The sequence below is a fragment of the Melanerpes formicivorus genome, unplaced genomic scaffold (genome assembly GCF_026170545.1).
Source record: "Melanerpes formicivorus ecotype bairdi unplaced genomic scaffold, bMelFor1.0.p_v2 SCAF_10, whole genome shotgun sequence".
In the NCBI taxonomy this organism is placed as follows: domain Eukaryota; kingdom Metazoa; phylum Chordata; class Aves; order Piciformes; family Picidae; genus Melanerpes; species Melanerpes formicivorus.
In genome coordinates this window covers 15527617-15542366 of record NW_027142362.1, presented here as the reverse complement: position 1 = coordinate 15542366, position 14750 = coordinate 15527617, and the positions used below count along the sequence as shown (strand labels likewise).

Here is a 14750-nt window from a genome sequence, read left to right as displayed (position 1 = left end):
ATTGGCAGTCGCACAGGGAGCAGAGTAGGGCCAATGGAACTGAAAGACCTACTTTGGTCTTACACTCCAGAATCCCCACCTTTACAAGCTCACCCATTCCTTTTGCACACTCTGAAGGAAGTAAGAACAACCAGTCAGGTTAGTTACACTTAACTTAGGGAGTCGCTGAATAAATGTAAAAATGAAGGTGCTCTTATGTTAATGATGCTTATGGTCAAAGAAATGGTAGAGGAGAAAAACAGACATCCCAGGTGTTTAGTTAGATTTCTTATGCTTCATTGCTTGGAAGATCAAACAATAATATAGGACAAAAGGAATACTTTGCAGTAGCTCAGAGGAGGCATACTAATATAGCTGTCGAATAATGCAAATAAGTAGCTTTTCACATTTTCCTCCCGAGAACAAATGTAAAATGTAAAAGATACTGTTGTCAGCTGAGAAAGAGAATGAAGCAGTACATCTTACATCTGCATCTTACAAAAGATGTAGACATGGTCTTCTCATGCTGGAAAGAAAACCCAGCTGTATCCAAACTAGAACTCTGATGAGATCAATTTTAAAAAGCAGTGTCTTTCAGGTGGTAATGACGTATTGGACCAGGTAGTGCAAAGAGCAAAGGCATATTGATTAAGCTTAAGCATGAATCAAAATATGAAAGCAGCTTCCAAACCTGAATTCACACTCTAGGATTGTAAAACATTGATAATCCTTTCTAAGGATGCTCTAGGAGTACAATAGCTTCCTGTAAAAATACTGTATTTTTTAATTAAGAAAGATAACACTTACTCGTCAACCCTTTTAATATGTGGATAGTGATCATTGGTCTAAAATGAGATTAATTACTCTTCAGACTGCAGATAGAGACATCAGATTATTAGCCTGCTTTGACAGCTTCTTAGTAAAATGCAGGGACATTAGTATCTGCATGCGTTACTCTTCAAGGTGCTCTCTCTTCAAGCAATCAGGCATTTACTTTTTAAGTTCTGCAAAATATGGAACCAGCATAAATCTCACAAAAGAGTCTATACCACTTTAAGTAATTAATTGATCTTTAGGTTCAATATCATAGTATTAGTCAGGGTTGGAAGGGACCACAAGGATCATCTAGTTCCAACCCCCCTGCTGTGGGCAGAGACACCCCACACTAGATCAGGCTGGCCAGTGCCTCATCCAGCCTGGTCTAAATATGTCTAAGTACAGACAATGTTATTTGAATACTGTGGATGGTGCCAAAATATTTCTTACAGGCAAAAGGATGAAGTCTGTTAATTTCAGCCAAAATGAATAATTCTGTTTGTTCTTACACTAATACATTTTATTGCCATTTTAAACACAGAACTTTTTATTCACAATTTCTTGGTGGCTTAGCATATTACTTTGTACATGGACACTGTAATTTTTTTCTACTACTTTCTTTTTGTTATTTCAGACCTGTAATTAGAGAGAGAACCTGACTCAGGACTTAATTTTTCTTTTTTCTTTCCCTTTTCATTCAGAACTGGAGGAAGTACCTACACTCTTGGCTTTGCCTCAAAATAAGCTGTGCTTACGCTGACATTAATAGAAAGTGATGTGGAGGCAGTAAACTTATAGCTCAACAAAATCGACAAATTCCGTGTGCCTGGGATAATTTTACTCATCTTTTCTGAGATACTAACAGGTTCTTCAAATATAAGCAAATTTTATTTTGGGAACCAATCTTTTGATGTTTTTTCCTGTGAAGAAGTTGACAGGGTTTAGTTTAAAGCTTTCCAAAGTGCTGATGTCAAATGTCTAATTACTGAGAAGAATTTCTGTCTTTAGGCAGTGTGATGTTCCATAAAAACAAAATTAATACTTTTTGATTTGTCAGTTATTTTAGGGGTAACTTCTTTTTTAATTGAAGAGACCCTAGTAACTTTTGGAAGTTAGTCAGCTAGAGCCTCTCTTAGAGGGGACTGGTTTTAAGAATGTTTTATATAGGAAATGTTGACCTTAAATATATCAGTACTTTCCTTCTTGCAATGGTAAAAGTAAGCTCTGTCACTGTTACTAGAAACTGCCTAGATTGGCTTGTATTACAAAGAACAATAGATGAAAGTTTTACTTTAGCCTGTGGTACTGCTAAATATTTATCAAATGTGTCTTTTGGGTAGCAGGAAAACTTGCTTGACCTACTTCATTTTAATCACAGAAGGGGTATTTCATGACTTGATGCTGGCAAAGACAATCTGACTGTGGGTTACTTCCCCCCCCCCCCTTGGAAGGATATTGGTTTGAAGAAAGCAGAAAAAAAATCAATATAAAGGATTTTGTCTCCTCCTTACAGATCTTTTTTATTCTGTCTTGAGGTATTGGTGTATTACTGGGTTTATGGACTGCTGCGGCAGTAAGTAGCAAGCTCATTCACATGACAGCTGGTCGATTTTCCTTTGCAGCACATCTCATCAGCCCCTGATTTTTCCCAGAATGTCTTTTCGTGAGAAGCTCACTTTCTTCCAAGGAAACAATGATAATTCTCTTTTACAGTTGTAGGAATCTGCCTGTACCAATTAATAAGATGTTCTTTTTCCTGTTTGCTTTTTTCTCATCTCTTCTTTTTGTATTTTGTAGGGTTTTTCTCTCACTGGGAACTAATTGCTGCATAGCATATGCTCTAGGTTGTCTTGAAGTTTGCCACCATATATGCAAATTGGTTCATAGGCAATGTGTCCCAGTTGCTGCTTGTGTCTCTCTTGCATTGTTCCCTCTTTGATTGCCAGTAGAGGATTTGTGGCATGCATAATATTTGTGAATGCTAACCAATAACATTACGCTTAGCTATCTACATGTTGGTTTTCATTCTGTAGCCTTGCCAGGTCATTTGTTGAATGCACATTTGAAAGCTGTCTGTTGGAAGAGAATGGTGAGCTTTTAGAGGGTGTTGGGAAAAACCATTAACTGGTTAGAGTACTTAAGAGAGGACCTTCAACAGAACTGGGTATTTGAGGAGTGGGGAAAGTGGAGACAGTTGGCGCTGGTGTTAAGGGACTCTTATTGGCTTTGCAAACAAGTGAGTTGTTTCTATAGTGTTAAAGTCATTGGACTGAAGTGGACTGTTGGTAGATTCTTTTCTTCCCCCCCATCTCCAGTGGTAGATGTCTTAATTTCTGCAAGAACTGTGGTCAGACAGGTGACAATCCAGCATTTTCTTCTAGGGGAAACACCTGCTACAAGACAGTCTGGACCCTTTCAGCTTTTCTCAAGACCATGGAATGTATGAAGGCAAAGATTCTGATACCTGCGATGAAGAATGCTCCACTGTGTTTGCCTCTGTTCAAGTTTCCTCCAAGATTTTTAGAGCTGTCTAGCTCTTCTTTTTACAAGAAGTCATAAATTCCAGCTGATCTTATTCATACGATATGTTCACAAGGCTTGTTTGTAAAAGCAGCAGGAAGAGTTAATAACTAAACAGGTGACTATTCCTTTGTAGAGCTGTAGCATCAAAACTACACAGTTTCAGGGCTTTTCTAGTATAGAGTGATTTTATTGGTGATCCTCTCCATGAACAGAAAATGCCCAAGCTCTTTATACTCCTAAGGCTTGTGTAGAAGTGAGAAGAAGGCTTACTGCAAGCTAGCTGCAGTAGTTCCTGTTCCAGTCGCTGCTGTACTGTGTGCACTTCCTGCCACTGCAGTAGGGTTGGCTCAGATGTTTGTGTAGCATTTGCCACAAATATGTTGGTTTAAAAACAGAGACACTAAGTAATCAAACATTGATGCCCTCCCAGTTTGTAAACTGTGGCCATCTGTTTTGGTACGAACTCTGCAGTTATCCCTCACAGCAAGTTTGTAAGGAAACTTAGGCAGTCTTGGTTTGTTGTGAAAGCAACAGATGAATTCTAAGAATTCTTAATCAATTGTTTTTCTCTTAAATATGGCAAAAATCTTACTTTGTGAACTCCATTTACATACCTGGCTGAGACTTTGAGACAGGCAGTTTGTGTTCAGTGTGTGTAACCACCTCCCAGGGCTGTTTGCAACATGGCAGAAGAGTTGCTGCTTTGTCAACACTTCTTACCCTGTTCCTCCTTCTGTGCTGTGGAGCAGTTACCAGAAATTCTTGGGTGCTTGTGGTCTGAATATTTCTTCACAGTAAGCAAATGTGCTGGTATCAGTCAGGGAAGCAGTTAAAGGTTAAAAATGTTCCTGATGTTAGAAATTGAACACAAATTTTGTATTGCAAGTGGGAGCAAAAATGCACTTCTGTATCCTGAAACTGTAGTGAAATTTATAGAAGATTGGAATGAGCCAAGAATGGGTAGAGTTTTGAAAGTTACTACCTGTAACAAAGAAATGGATTTTAGTTAAATCTGGAAAGATGCTAAGGGTATAAAATAAATGTTACACCACAGCTAGTTGTTTGCCAGTGCTGTATGACAAAACTTAGTTGTGCATCAGGGAAAGGGCAATAAAAATCACTTTGATTTGCAGGATTGGAGGGCAAGATAGTTGAGCACTGGAACAAATAAATTAAGGAACTTGTGGAGTTGTCTTTGTTACTGGTAGATGAATACATTAAAGATACCTTCAATGTTGTAGCAGGCTGTTTGCAGTGATTCTGAAATTATAAGACTGGAGAGTATTCTTAGAAACCTTAATTTAACTTCTATCTGCTCTTGAAAAACTGTGAAGAAAGAAACTGAGACAAGAAAGGGTTGTGCAGGGTGATCCATCTTCTGTAGAAACTCACATCTGCTGAATTTCACACAGGGAGTCCAAAATTGACTTTGTCCTCACCATTCAGACCCCTACTGTTAAGCATCCATAATGTCAAGGGTGTTTGTGAGAGGGGACAAGGCCTCACGATGGCTGCAGGTGGCTGTGTAGTTCCTCTCCCATCCCTGGGATCCAGTGCTTGGAGCTCTGCCCAGTGCTGTGTTGGACACTAATGTTTTGGTGCAGCCAAACACAAAGCTCTTGCCTCTTGGGTGCCTGTGTTTAACAGGCCCTGATGGACTTGTTGAGAGAGTTGGTTTACATGTCAAATCAGCATTCCTTGAAATAATTTAAATGTTTAAGGTGTCTACATGTGTCTCTTAGGATTGGGTGGCGGTGGTCTTGAAGATTTAGCTACCATGGTTCAGAAAGTTTCTGTCAACATCTTGAGTCTGGTCTTTTTTTGGAGCTTGCTGCCATCGGAAGTAGTTCAGCAGAAGGAGCTGGATGTGGATGCCCACAAACCCCTGTAGTACTGCTGCTGCCCTCTCAAATCTTTCCAGCTCTTTCTCACATGGTCTCAATGTGGTATCTGTGCTAGCTTTGTTATCAGCGATTTTTTTTCTGTCATCTGTAAAAGCATGAAAGCAGGCTCAAAATGCAATTCTTTATTAGGTTTTGGGAGCTTTTGGTGCTTGCCATGTTTCATGGCAGTAGACTGGGTTAGCTGTATTTAGTTTTTGCATGTAATGAAGCATAGTGCAACTTCCTCTCCCTATGGCAAGAAGGAGGAGGGTCAGTATTTATCCAAGGCTCAGTGTTTGTTACCTGGTTCAGGCAGATCTAGTTAGCTTTGTTGCTTAGTTATAGGAGGGGTAAAAGGGATCACTTGATCGGTCTGTAAGACATGCACAAGCACATGACAAGCAGCTGAATGTAATTAAGTGGGTAGGGTGGTTGTGTGGGGCTGGCAGCTTTGCATGGCAGTGTGAATTTTAGAGCTATTATTCTGAAGTACACTCTTTGTTTCTATTTCTTTCTCTGCTGATACTACCTGTAGATAAGAAATGGCTCTTTTTTCATAACTGTGGTATTCAAGAGATCTGAACTGTGTCAGGAAACTCATCACTGAAGTACTTTTGGAAAACTATAGATCCATTTGCAGCTGCTAAGCATAGGTATGTAAATACTTTCTCTTTTTGATTTATTTTCATAAGATTTATTACTTTGTTTTCCTTGAGCTGACAGTTGTTACCTGCTGTTTCTCTGTGAAGAACTTTGAAGCAATGTTTCTGTACTTTTGACAAACTGCTTGAAATACTTTGAGAGACAGTTCTCATTCATCCTCTTGCTCTAGAGGAAAAAGTAAACTTTAAACTGGGAATTATACTGGCTTATGTAAAACAGGCTTTGAATTTAAATTATAAAACTGCAGCTTTTTTGGTACATCTTAGCTCATTTGTTTTCACCAAAAGAGATCAGCCAGATTTGAAGACAAATGTGGCTAGGTTAACCAATAAGATTAAAATAAATTATTACAGTGACCAGTGTCTAGATTCAGTAACTAAAATATGCCCTTTTTGGTCCCAAGTCATGAGGCTACATTTCCTTCTGTGTTAAGTCATACTTGTTCTACAGTTAGACCTTTGATAGTAAAGTGTACTGCACAAATAGCATTTCATAACAGAGCAAAGTACTCAGTATTTTTCAGTGTCGTACTGCTTGAATTTTTTATTTGTGTTCTTAGTGATAAATATACTTAATACCCTTCATCCTAAAAAGGATGGGGTTGTGTTTTTTTCAACTGAGTTGCACATGAATGTGTTTGTCCTCATGTATACTAAATGTACTGATGATAAAAGGAATAATGCAAGGAACCGTGAACCCTCATCTAGTTCACAGTACTTGTTCAATCATATAGTAATGGTTTCAATCTCAAAATTACCATAGTATGGGCAACATGCGGGTGGGAGGTTATTGTAGTGTTTATTTCTTCTCTGGAAGAAACTCACTTTGTATGTGCCAATCTGACTAGGTCATTCCTTATCTTCCTTCAAGCATGAATTTGTAATCAGGCATCCTTTCTAGCCTATGTGTTTGCAGTGATTTTTCTAGTCATGGACCAGAAGTTGAGTTTTTGTAGACCCTGAATAACCAAGGAGGAGTTGTTCAGAGAACAGGAAACAGTATTCTTTTCCACTTCTGTTGAACGGTCACAAGGCTTTCCCGGGATTTTAACTGATATCTAGCACAGAGTTATCTTAAAATGGTATTTCTGTTCTAGTCCTGATCATCACCCCTTGACTTGTGTTTACAAGAAAGAAATTATGAGTTCATAGATACAGTCACATAAATATGTTTTCTTGGTATTTCCTTATAGATATCCTCAGTGTATGAGAACTTACATTAAAATAACTAGGGGGAAGGGGGCTTTGTAAACATTGATGCTTGGCATTGTGTGTTTTTTCTGTGCTGTTCTGGATGGGTTGGTTATCACGGTTGTTTCATTCTAACCTACATTATATAATGCTTTTTAATTATTGCATTACATGTGCATTTTGAATGTGTGTTATGGAAACAATTTCTAGCACAACTTAAGGTGGTGTTAAGTTATTTGAGGATTAACTTTTGATAATATTTGGATTCTGTTGTATAGTGCAAAACCATATTCTAGCATTTGGGGCTGCTCCCCTTTCTCTCACCATACTCCCGGAAGGCTTTGGTGTATTTGCCTGTTTCAAACATGTCTTTCATTACAACTCTATCTTAAACAAAACACCCTTAGTAATTAAGCCTGTTAAAGACAAAATAGGAGTCTAGTTCTGCTGGGATTCTTTAAACATGTCACTAAGAATGGCATAAAAGAGAAATTGTTTGTTTTGTTTGTTTTTTGTGCCATTAAAAAAAAGACGACCAACAAAAATTTTGAAACTATACAAAATTTAAAGAATCAAACCAAAATATCTTAAAAGCAGTTAACAGAAAAATATCTGGAACACATCCTGGTGGAATGAAAGAAATAAAGGTATAACAAAGGGAAGCAGAAATAACTTTTTCTCCATAAAAAGTTCAAAGTAACTTTTCTTTGTTCTGGAATGTTTGACTTTGTACCTGGAAAGTCAAACAGCTCCTGCTTCTCAATTTTGTTTAAACACTGCGTCACAGAGATAAAATTTCTTACAAAAGTCAGATTTGATGCAACTGTTGGTGTAAAAGAAGCAGAACTGGGACCTTGGTGAGGAGGGAATTCTTTGGGAGTGAGTGGGTTGGTGTGTAGTAGCGCAGCTCTGCTATGGGCACTGCAGCTGTACTGATTAGTGCTAACAGATTTTCTTTGTTCACATACTGGATTTTTTTGTAACTGGAAATCCATGACCAGATTTCCCCCCCCCACTCCCCCCCTTTGCATAGGAAATCATATGCACTGGTTTAAAATCAAGCCAAACACTGCAAGCCAAAGTCAACCTTTTCATAGAAGATGAAACAGCAGTGTCTGATGAGTTTTCAAATAGAAACTCTTGTTGGACAGTACCATTGCATAATCCCACTTTCTTGTGACTTGTCCACAGAAGTGCATAACTGAATAGATTCTTTCATCTCTTCTTACTCTCTATATCCTATTTTTAATTTCAGAGCTTTGATGCCTTTCTCAGTTATATTGCAGAATGTAAAAAGTTGCAAACTGTTATATGAAGTTGTTTTGTTGTTTTTTGGTGAGATTTTTCAATTCATCATAACTATGCCAAGTTTTATGCTTGGCAGTGTGAAGTCAAGAAAATAGAGTATGAATCCACCATGGGCTGGAACCTGTGTTTCCTTAATGCTGTTTTCTACAGGGAACTTGCATTGCTTGGATCAATTAGAGCAGTCTGACTGGCAATTTATTTTCTTAGCAGAACCTTGTATATTTTTTTCTGGAACTTGGGTTACAAAGGTGGTTCTGTAAGCTTGCTGCTGCTGAGCCGTTTACTAGGTACAGCAGAAACATGCTGAATAGCAATTCTAACTGAAGGCTTGTAGGGGAAGAGTTAGGGAAATTGCCTGTTATTGTAGGTTGGTTACAGTGAAACTTGAGGACGCTACCTTTGCATGAAAGGTTATGAAAAAAAATCTACAGGAAGGCATCTGCAGCGTGTAAAGCTGGCAACAGCTGCCAGGTTCCAGCCAGGGGTGTTACTCTACAGTCATCCTGAGACCTCCTCTCAATCTGCAAATAACTATAGTAAATAGTATGGGCAAACTGTGGCCATAGACTTCTGAGTCATTTTGCTATCTTTGCAGGGCTCGTGCATATCTCCATGACAAGAAATAAGACATTGTAGTGTGTTGTGCTGTTTATCTGAGCAGTCTTTGTTGTATATAAAGATTTAACTATAATTTATGCTGTAATATGGGATTCTATCCATAGCAGTAAGACAGTGTTGGTAACTCAGGTTGAAAAACAACAGGCTTTTTGAATGGAAGCTTTGTGTGATGCATTTCAGCCTGCTTAATCGCTGCTCCCTTCCCTGAGGCTGTAGAAAAGAAGCTGTGCTAGGATATGAATTGAATCAAACATTTTGCCAAAGTACTGTCTGAATATTTTGATAGACTGCAGAGCCTCAATAGAAAGCTTAGACAGTGTTAATACATGCTGCAGTTCTGGAGCTGTTCAAGTGGAAGATTCAGTGACTTGTTGAAAGTGTGGGATTATTTTTCAGTTCTTGTGAAGAAAAACCCAAACCCTGTAGTTTTAGCTTTGCTTTGTTAGAAGAGTTTGAGTGATACTTCTGGGCCACAAGTGTGCTCCAAAATGACTGTGACTTGCTGTCACCAATCCAGATTTCAGCTTTGCTGTCAAACATTGTAACTTCCCAGAGAGAACAGGTTGTGGCCTATTGAATTCTGCCTGGCTCTGCTGCAAATTTGATATTTTAATATTTAATGTACGAGTTAAATTATGCCCAGAGTATTCCCATCATTTCTAATATTTTCCCAAGTTATTTCTAATCTTTTCATAGCATTTATGGAGCATGGAAGCATCATATATGCCTATTATTTCCAGACATGGTTACTGAAAGATCCTGCCTTGGCTGACAATACCTCTCTCAGACAGTAGCTATTACACTCTGAAGTCAAAGGCTCAGTTCCTTTTTAAGACCTCTTGGGAGCAGATCATTCATGACTGACCCATCTTTCAATGTCTTTGAAGCGTTGTGTTGCCAGCCTGCAGTGCTCTGACCGTCTCCATGTTGCAGTGGTTGGCAGTATTCTGGAGTAGGCCTAGGGAGCTCAGCACCAGCAAGGATGCTCCTCTCAAGATTGTATGTTTTTCTAAAACTTTGGGAGAAGGGAATACTAGCTGTGAGCTTCAGGTTTATCAATCTAGATACATTCTTCCAACTCCCATTTGTGTGTGCCACTTCCCTGCTTGGCATCTCTGTGCCTTGTGTTTGAACTCCAATCACACTGGATTTGAGATTAAAGATTAAAAGGAATAACCTTTATCTACAGGACAGGATTTTTCCTCAGCTGACATTTTCCCTTGTTTCCCCATAGATCACTGTAGGTGTGTTTTGCCCTTTTTTTGGCCAGATTAATTTAAGAAACCCTTCTGATTAAGTATATTATGCTTGAAATTAATTAGATAATAGAGATTTTCCAGCTCATTAGAAATGGATATTGATTAGTTGTCCAGTCAATACCTTTGCTAACCAATAGATTTTCTGAGGAACAGGATATTTTCACTGGAAATGTGATCTGATACATGTCCTGCTCCAAAAGGCTGCAATGTCTGTTTCTTCTTTGGCAGGTGTAGGCAGACTAACTTTTGATGGACTTAATCTTTGGATACTTCACTGTCATCTAAGTAATGAGAAAACTTTTTCACTTCCTGAGGAATAAATAGCCATAGCAAAATGTAGGAAATGCTATATGCTATGTCCCCCTGATAGTTATTGCTGAACTAAGTTAAGTATCATAATATCAGTCAGGGTTGGAAGGGACCACAAGGATCATCTAGTTCCAACCCCCCTGCCATGGGCAGGGACACCCCACACTAGATCAGGCTGGCCAGAGCCTCATCCAGCCTGGTCTTAAACACCTCCAGGGATGGGGCCCCAACCACCTCCCTGGACAACCCATTCCAGGCCTTCACCACTCTCATGGTGAAGAACCTCCTCCTCATGTCCAGCCTGAATCTCCCCACCTCCAGCTTCATTCCATTCCCCCTAGTCCTATCACTACCTGAGATCCTGAGAAGTCCTTCCCCAGCCTTCCTGTAGGCCCCCTTCAGATATTGGAAGACCACAATTAGGTCACCTTGGAGCCTTCTCCAGACTGAACAGCCCCAACTCCTTCAGTCTGTTCTCATAGGAGAGGTGCTCCAGCCCTCTGATCATCCTCATGGCCCTTCTCTGGACACATTCCAGCATGTCCATATCCCTCTTGTAATAGGGGCTCCAGAACTGGATGCAGTATTCCAGGTGGAGTCTCCAGTTCTGGTAACTTGCACCAAAACAAAGGACAGATCACAATATTCTAGAAAAGCAATAATAAAGAATGGTAGCATCTAAAACAAGAAAAGGGGAACTGACATTGCATCTTCCAACAGAAAACCAGTGTGAGCAAGGAACTGAGTTTGCCTCCTATGAAAAACAAGAGAAGCAGCCATTTCCTAATCCAAAGGATGTAAAAGTGGATTAAAATCAGTTACTTAAGTTATTTATGTTACAGAAAAGTCCAAGAAGTTCCAGAAAGTGTCATTTTTGGCCAAAATTAAAGCAAGCCAGGTCATATCTTTTCCTAAGGGGGGGGGGGGGGGGGAAGGGAAGTGCAGCTCAAAATAAATCAGTAAAGTGCTTATTTATTAACTCTCTTCTTCCATCTTAGCAGTTTCTTGACTTTATAGAAAACTGTCATAATTTTTTTGTATTACACTTGTAAATATCTGGCAGATTTTAGTCAGAGGTACTTGTAATAAAGTATTGATTAATCAGGACCATTGTTTAACTCTGTCTCTTGTTTCAACAGAGCTGGCAAGTGCCTGACGGTGACTAGTTCTACAAGCATTAAGGTGCTACTTAAGCCATAGAGCACAGGATGAGGCCATGTGCTATGCTTTACCCATATTGGCAAGAATGCAGTTTCTGCTTTGCTGTAGCGTGATGGGAGTGCTGGTATAACAGGATTAGTTAATTTTTTCCCTCAAGGTCTTCATCGCTTTCTCAGTGCTTCTGCTGTGACTTGTAAAACAGCTACTGAAGTTCTTTAAGTTTGTGTAGTTCGTGGGTGAGAAGCCTTTTCAGTGTGAATTTACTTGAATTTGCAGAATGATTGAACCTGTCCACATGCAGTATTACCATGAACTCGTGTTTACTCATTGTGTGATCTGCAGTATTACTCCTTTTCTATCTGTGTCTTTGGACTCCCCTTCTCCCAATGCTCTTGAAGCGTGCAACATTCAATGCTTTTTAAGAATAAAACCATATTTGGGGAAACCTTCATTTGCAAAGCATTTTCGAGCTCTAAATAGCATTGACTTTTCATGGCTTACTTACAAATATAGCTTCATTATATATGAATATAATGGAACCTTCTCAAGCATAGTATCATAGTATCATTCAGGGTTGGAAGGGACCACAAAGATCATCTAGTTCCAACCCCCTGCCATGGGCAGGGACACCCCACACTAGATCAGGCTGGCCAGAGCCTCATCCAGCCTGCTCTTAAACACTTCCAGGGACAGGGCCTCAACCACCTCCCTGGACAACCTATTCCAGGGCCTCACCACTCTCATGGTGAAGAACCTCCTCCTCACATCTAGCCTGAATCTCCCCAACTCCAGCTTCATTCCATTCCCCCTCCAGACTCCAACTTTTGTACTTTTTGCACACTGCTCTTGCTGTGGTAGGTGCCAAAGGATGTAAGCCCTTGACTGCACTCCCTCCATCCATTGAGGGCTGGATTTCTATCACAGGGGGACCATACAGACTTCACTGTGGTTTGGCTCCAACCTCCAGGACACACCCCAGTGAATGTTTGGTGTTCCTGAGTGAAGAAGGCAAGGCCCAGGATGCAACTCATTTGTCTCCATTTGTAAGATCTACCTGAAAGCTCAGTGATACTTGCAGAAGGTGGACACTGTATATATGTGGTATCTTAAATATGAAATAATTTTTGGTGTAATACCTGTGTTTTGACAAATACAAATTAGTATGTGTCTCTATGGTATGTGTCAGTCCTGCCATGTTAGTCACTGGCTTTATGGCTGGCTGCACTGCAGATCTGCTATGGTGAGGTGATGTCTGAGTTGCACAAATTATCATTTCACTGAGGAGCAAGAGTGGTTTGAGTCAAACAAGTGGTTTATTTGATTAGCTCTATACAAAAAAGTGGCTTTTTTTTTGGTTCTTGGGAGCACTGGCTAGGTGGTGTAGTGTCAGGAGGACCCCTCCATCGCTGAAAAGTTTCCTTTGTTAAATATGTATTGCTTTTCTGCAAAAAGGGGTGGTGTTGCAAGTGTGGTCTGGTTATGTTATGTCAGATGCAATACCTTATGTTCAAGCCTTTGCCAAAGAATAATTTTTCTGTTCTTCAGAAATCTTTGCATGGGGCACTGTGGTGTCCCTGAGTTGGTACAAGAAAGAGGACAGCAGTTTGCATTAGACTGCTCTATCCTCCTCACACCTGAGAGAGAAGTTGTAAAGTTATGAATGGAACTGAACAGCTGTGATTCATATATTCCATCATTAATACCTTTTTGTATGAAAACACTTGTAAAGAACAATGTAATTTTATTAAGGTGTGTGAATAATTTAGCAGGTATTTTAGATCTGTTCCTAGGTAGGTCACACAAAAATCTCTTCTGAAATGCTGTTTGCCTCTAAGAATAAATGTGATGTGAACTGTGTAATTGCTTCCCAGCCACACTGCCAGGCAGCACCCTCCTTAGACAGGGAGCCATGAGGCACACCTCTTTATCTCTGGGCACCCATCAACATGAATGCAAGCAGGTGACACGTAAGCCTCTTGGCTGTGTGCCAAAGAGGTGGTGCTAGAAAAGTATTACTGGAAGTACTATCTCCAGTGTTCCCTAACTATTCCTTTAGCAGAGTTTGGGGTAAGTGCATCTTTGCTTCATGTGCTTGAGGACTGTTTGATTAAGAGCATGTTCAGCTTTCCTGAATTTTACAGTGTGTGTGTGTGTACACATTTTTACTTGCTGCTCAGTAGCTCAATGCCTGGCTTGTTTTACGTTATTCATCTCTTTGTGCTTTCTCCATTTTTCCTTTTCCCCTTCATCAGCTCTGTAGCAGCACAAGAGTTGCATGTTTTGTGCAAGGCCAGTTCAGAAAATGTATTCCATCTCCCCATACTGCTTTGGGGAAATCCTGCATGCCAAGCCAGTTTCCTTAATTTATACAGGCAGGAGCAATATGGCTTCTTCAATATTTTTTAATTTGAGGCAAAAATATGAGCCTGTTAATGTTGTTGCCTGTCAGTGTGAAAGTACCTTAGACAAGGAAATCCACTGAACAAGAGCAGCACTTGCTTTGCAGAGCATCCCTGCTTGGCAAGCTGTGATACAGATGTGTCTATGTGGAAGCTCCAGTGTCCTGTCAGCAATGGAAGAGGCCAGTAGAGTTTTCCCAGCACCTGTTCCATCTGCATGCCAGGCAAAGTACAAAGCCAGACCTGAATGGGATTTAAAGAGTTGAGCAACCTGGTTTAGTGTGAGGCGTCCCTGCCCGTGGCAGGGGGAGTTGGAACTAGATGATCTTTAAGGTTGCTTCCAACTGAAGCCATTCTATGATTACTTCCTTTTTTTAAAAGCAAAAGCAATTCAGTAAACCAGCTAGTTTTGTTTAAAAAAGAAAGAAGGAAGTTTTATGCTGCTTATGAGAACTGGAGTAGTTTACGAAAGGCAAAACTGTGGAGGGCGTAATGTGGAGCCTAAAACTGTGTCCATCAGTGAATTTTTTTTCTGCCATGGTGTTGTTACTCTTAGAAGCAAGACTTGGGATGATAATTTTAAAATTAATTGAGATTTTTAAAATATATTTTTTCTTGTATATTTTTCTGATATCAAGCTTA

The 14750-nt window shown here is 39.8% G+C and overlaps 1 protein-coding gene across 6 annotated transcripts in view; it reads left to right on the top strand.

Annotated features, from left to right (window-relative positions):
* Positions 1-14750, top strand: part of RAB27A (RAB27A, member RAS oncogene family) — a 34833-nt gene that overhangs the window by 8270 nt on the left and 11813 nt on the right. Inside the window, exon 2 of one of the 6 annotated variants that reach the window (XM_068143875.1) lies at positions 5737-5854. The exons of 4 other annotated variants lie outside the window; for them this stretch is intronic. The gene's annotated coding sequence lies outside the window, so the exon portion shown is untranslated. Of the gene's footprint in view, positions 1-5736; positions 5855-13755; positions 13777-14750 lie in introns of those variants that run through there. One more of the 6 variants, XM_068143876.1, reaches the window with a different exon arrangement.